Source organism: Colletotrichum fructicola (assembly GCF_000319635.2).
Source record: "Colletotrichum fructicola Nara gc5 chromosome Unknown KSG_Nara_v1_contig06, whole genome shotgun sequence".
NCBI classification, from domain to species: domain Eukaryota; kingdom Fungi; phylum Ascomycota; class Sordariomycetes; order Glomerellales; family Glomerellaceae; genus Colletotrichum; species Colletotrichum fructicola.
In genome coordinates, this window is record NW_027094056.1 from 2,057,955 (window position 1) to 2,063,954 (window position 6,000).

Consider the following 6,000-nt stretch of genomic DNA (forward strand, 5'->3'; position numbering starts at 1 on the left):
CCCGACTCTAAGCAGGAACACTAGCATCCCTCTCGGCACAGCGCAGCGCAGCAAAGCTACGACGTCCTGCTGCCAATACCAAATCCCACCCACAGTGCATGCACGGAGCGCGCGGGCAATACCAGCAGCAGCAGCACCACCACCACCACCACCAGCCGCCAAAGTGGGGAAGCAACATGCTCTGGACGCAAATTGGAGAGGGGAGGGGTTATTTCTGACCATCACAAAAACCACGACTTTATTCCACGTCCCCTTTCCCGTCGCGGTTCTCGCGGAGTCTGGCCGCTCACTACCTGCCTTGCCATTGCCACACGCTGCCCGAGCCTGCTTGGCTGCCATTCTGCTGGCACGGCTGGGCTGGGCTGGCCGCGTCTCAGTGGTCTGGCATCGAAAGACCGACTACTGCCGCTGGTGTTGCTGCTGCTTGGCCTCGAGCCCGTGGGAGGGAGCTGGCCCTAGCTCGAGCCAAGTACCGTCCCTTACACGCCCAGGCGAGAGTCTACCTCACCTCAGAGTGCCAACGCCGCAAAACGGGCTACAGGGGTTAAGGGGGGAAGACAGGCGCCACATGCCCCTCCGACCACTGACTGTCACTTGTCTCCGAACGGCCTTTCCTCACTTGGGAAATGACGTCGGAGAACCGGACGGCTTGTCTTGGATTTGATGTTGGAAACTTCTAATTGTGTTGGATTGGAACACTAGGCCATCCAACGCCAATGCCCTTGGCTCCGGTTCACGCATTCTCGTCCTCCTGGGCGTCGCTCCATTTCGCGCGTTTCTGCGATCCAACGACGGGCCATCACAACCATCACCGAGAACCCAGCAGCCAAGTACATCTCCGGGGGGTCTTCTCTGACTCGGCAGGCGAATCCCGCGGTGGGGGAAGACTGCGCGAGACTCAACAGTACTTCCACCTCATGTACAGCCCCGATAGGGCTATGTATCCTTAGTAAGCAGGACGACCCGCTGAGCCCGCTTACAAGACTAGTGCTCCAGCTGCATTGCAGGCCAATCTTGCAGTGAGTGAGGCATTTGGCCCAGCCTCCCCGCCTTCCGCCCGCTCCAGAATGGAAGAAGGAAGAACTGGGACAGACATGTGCCACTATGCGCCTCGCCATGTCATGCACGTACCGCGACGGGACCGCGACACCGCGACCTCGGACACCACATTCACACGATGAAGAATGGGCAATGGGCAATTGACTGACGACGCCGGCAGCAGAGAAGAGAAAAGAAAAGAGCACTCACTGCAAGACATCATGCTGCCCCTTCTGACGGGTTCCCGCCAATCTGTTACCCATCCGGGGGTTTCCAAGGCCTCGTTATTTTTGCCCATTATTTCATCTTGTAACTTATCTTATTTTTATTATTTCCTCGCACCCTATTTCACCCTATCGCGCCTTTACCGCCTTTCTCGTCTGGTCTCGTCTCGTCTCGCCTCGTCTTGTCTCGCGACCTCCCGTACCCTTTTTTTTTTTTTCCTCTCCCTGCCGTACCATATTTCCATTTCCCATTGCTCCCGTCTCCCCTGTCGGCATCATCTATTTCCACCACCTTAAAATTATCAGGGTCCCGGTACTATGGCCACCTGAATGTCCTTCCAGAAACCAGGAGACGGTGGGGACGAGCATGGCTGCGGTTCGCAACCCCAGCTCAGGGCAGATACAGATACCTTACACGACAATTCGCTACCTCAAGGGGCCTGTCCGGCACCGCAATTCGACGATTCCCCGATGGGATGGTCTCCAAAGGCCCAAAGCCGAGCCAACAATGGACGAGAATCACCTACGCGCCTCGGCGCAACCTGGTTCGTGTTTCCGCCTGCAAACGCCTGCCGCAGCATCCCCTCTCCGCAATCACCCCGTCTTGGTCGACCGCCTTCTCTCTCGCGGCCTCGCCTAGCTCTCTCGTCGTCCAATTCGTCTTGGGCCTTGCAGTTTGCTCACTTTCGTTCCCTTGTCGGCCCCTTCTCCGTGCGTCTCGCCCATGACCATCAACCGCCAAGGTGAACCTGCTCGAGCCACCTACACCCTTTCCGATATCCGTCTACCGATCCAGTCACACGCCGAACCCCCGGAACTGCCACGCCATGAGAGCCTACGTCTCACTCCAGCCTCTCGCCCTCATGTCCGTGTGTGTGGGGTCGGTCCTTGAAGCCGCCTATCCATGCCGCCGCCGCCGCTGAAGAGAATAGCGACGAGGCGTGCAGCGAGCGACCCAGGCGTCAGTACGAATAGCCCCGAGATACAGATATCCGGAGCACCTCTGCGCCGTGGAGCTGTCGGCTTCTTCCACACAGCCTCCAGTGACCTGGACTCGGATTGCAGTTGTGTTTCCCCCATGCTGCCGAGCCGCTTTCCATTCGCTCGTTTCCTGTCTGCTGCTGGGGTATGGTGCCGTGGCTTAAGCGCCATCTTCGGGAGGGTCGTCACATTGCTCCGTTTGGCAAAGACTGAGTGTCCCTCAGAATAGATTGCCAATCTATCGACGGATCAAACATGTGCCAATACATCCGCTCAGCTACCTTGACTGCACGTTCTCTGCTGGTCCACCAAAGGCGAGACATTTGATCACGTCCAGAACAACTAGCCAAGCATCCAAAATCCGCCAACCAAAACCCCTTGTCAACAAGACGCTCAGCCTTCAAGACTGTCGCTCAAGTCCGGAAGTCTATCACGGTTAATTCGCCCGACTCATAATAAAGTTACCAACCTTAGTTTTGTCCTAAGAAACGCTCTCCACCGCCGAAAAGCCTCATCTACTCGGGACGGTCCTTAGCGTTTCACGCCACCTTCATACGACCGCAGCCATGTGGTCTGGGGCCGGAGCTGCAACTGGGAACAGCCAAGCAGCAGTGGTGAAATCTGAACAAGCACATCTGGTTGCTCGGTGGGCTTTGCTGCTTGCCTCGTCCGGTCTTACCACCTGAACCTAGACACTTTTCCTCTTCTCGTTGCACAACAGAGGCTTTCGCCCGATCTTTTTTTCGGATTTTCTGCCCCAAGGATCACAATTTACGAAAAAGACAGCACAGCCTGTGGAAGCTTACGGTGCGGTACGCCCAACCAGCACGCAGCATCGCCAACTACGGTCACAATCGGCCTTCGTACGCCGCCGCCTTTGCTGACTTGAGATGAGGGGGGCTGTCTTAGCGCAACCACAGCCGCAACCAGATGGGACAAGATCTGTGGTCGTACCTTTTTCCCCAGTCTCCTTCTGACGTCTTGTCAGCGAATGTCTTGTTGACGTAAGAATAATTCACGATTCTAGTGGCCACGCGGGTAACACTTCGCACTAACACCCGGCGAGGTTGACGGCTGGGGCTCTAATTTCGTGCTACCGTTTTCAACGAGGATTCACCAAACTCTTGCGGCATTTCATGGCTTGACACCTTCTGACTAGGCTCAAGAAGTCACAGAGCCGATTAAACTTGACTTCGCCATGCTGGGGTTGTTGAAGAACCCTTGCGGCCGACGTACACGTATTGGCGTCACTCATTTCAGAGGGTTACTTCGCGGCATGCGATTGCCGACGTCATGGCCTCATCACGGACGTCTTTCTTGCGTGTCCTGGGTCTGATCTCCCAGTTCATGAGCAACCGAGCAGAGATCGGACGGTGGAGGCGTTCCATTGCGAACCGGAGAGGGAGACATTCGTGCTCTGTGAACCCCCACATCGCGGCCGTCTCGTTGTGCTTTTGAGAACTCGACCATCTCCTTTGGGCCCAACCAGGCCAGCCTAGGTGATGAACAAAGGCGCCGTCCTCAGCAATTCTCCCCAGAGCGCAATGCAACCCTCCATCACTACATCCACCGCGGAGAGCGCGAGGCTCGCGATGTCTGATAGCGAGCCAATAAGTGGATCTGATATGATCCATCATGGCCTTCACGCTGGCGCGGCGCAGAATACCCGTGGACACAACCTGATTAGGCCCGTATTTCCACTCATCATTCCTCAGAATAGCAACGGCGTGTAGAGTCCGATTTCAATGCCACCTTGGGTCTTTTTCCGGCGGCGCTAAGGCTGAGGGTCCGTGGCGCCGACTCAGCTCCCGGGCAAAGCGTCAGACGGGACAAACGGCCACACGTTTTTCGAGAGGTATCACACATGTGTTGTTGCGCGACAGCAGCTGCATCTGGACTGGGCGTGAGATGGCTAACGCTGAAGAGGCACTTTGGCAGAGTCCAGCCATCAGCCACCCGAGCCGCCGCCTCCTCTCGTCATTGGGGTTCACTCATCTGAGACCTCACCCTCCCCAATCGTCCATCCGCAATCAATTGCGCGGCGGAAGACGATCCGTGAACGCTTCCCGCTCCCCACATTCCCGCCGCCGGTCTCCCTAATTCTAGGGGCGTGCGAATCGACGTCAGTTCCACCAATCTGCTGCTAGGACCGAGATGGGGAGACCGTAGCATCCCGTTTAGTCGAGGCCAGTTCGAAATGTTCCGATTCATCCAAACAATCATGTCCCCGGATCTTGGCACATTGTTCTCAGCACTCAGCTGGCCGGCAGGCCTTCGCCGAACAATGTGTTCGAAACGAAGCGGCCGACGGACCTTGAGGCCCGGACCAAAATACAGTGCGGTCCGAAGAGGCGAAGGTGAAGACGGACGACCACTTCGCCTCTCCATGCATCCTCCCTGGTGTCAAGTGGACCGTTACGGCTGCCCAATGCCATGTTTCGAACCGGCGGTTCTTGCTCCCTTGGATAGGCAGAAACCGCTCGTACGCCGCATCGACACGATTTCCATGACATCGTCGATGATGAGATCACCATTGACTTTCCCCAGACCAGCTGTTGCCCGCATTCTGTCTCGAACAGCAGCGCACAGCCGTCTGCAGAGTCATTACCGTCGTAAACTATGGCAAATGGCAATGCGGACCTGCGAACACGCTTACATTTAGAGTTTAGACCTTTTGTGTTGAGACGTTCAAGAGAGTCTTGACTCGATAAACATTCAGGCGTTTCGGCGGGGACTCCCCATCCGAAGAATGCGGGCAAGCGTTCCAACGCGACCTCAAGTGTGTCTGGAACCCAGATGACGGGCACAGAACAGTATGAACATTGCAGACAATATGCCCATTGTCTCGACAGTTCCTCCATTTCTCTGAGTGTATTCCTGCTTTTGGCAGTTGGTCACTGGCATCCATTGCTCGTAAAATGCCCCATTTTGAAAGATACGACAAAGCAAAAAAAATGACAGAGGGCGTTGCCAGAAATCCCAACTGCTTCTTAGACAAGACATGCCCCCGCATCTTTAATTGAGAGGATAACGAACCAATTGACAGTTTCTTATTTTTCCCTCACTCCTTCGTTTTCCCAAGTCAACGCCCTTCATTACGCAGGCAAGCGGCGCAGGGCGCGGATCCCAGAATCCTGGGAACCAAGGAAACATTTGCTACACCATCACACACATACCGGGCACCGAGGCTGAAATCTAACCTCCAAACCCCCCGCACGATCAGACGACCAATCGGAAGGAAAACTCCTCACGGTTTTTTCTTTGTCTCCTTCCCAGAGGCACACAGTTGTCAGGGTGCCTGATAGCGCCATGGCTGGGCCGGTTCTTTTCAGCCTCGCGAAACCGTGGTTTTCAGGAGCTCAGAGCGCAGCGTCGCTAACAAAACATGCGACGCGCCCTGTATCGAAAGTTTCAGGAGCTCGCCAGAGCTTCCCCCCTCCTTGGATGAGCATTGGATCCCATCCCGCCCCGATGGCCGCCATAAGCATGTCGGCCACGTTTCTCCTTTCTTTTCTCCGTCTCTGTTCCTTCCTTCTCACTGCTCTGCATCTCTGATTTTCCTTCTTGCGAACTCAATCGTGCATCTTGCATTGTCGAACAGCATTCGACTCAACCTGCTCCATCCTTGCACATCAACTCTTGAGCAGCCGGTCCTCCTTCCTGCGAGCCGTTTCTTTTCTTCCACTCTGTAACATACCACTTTACGCATAGCCGTCCGTACCCCTCCCACGTCCACACCTGTGACGCGATCATCATC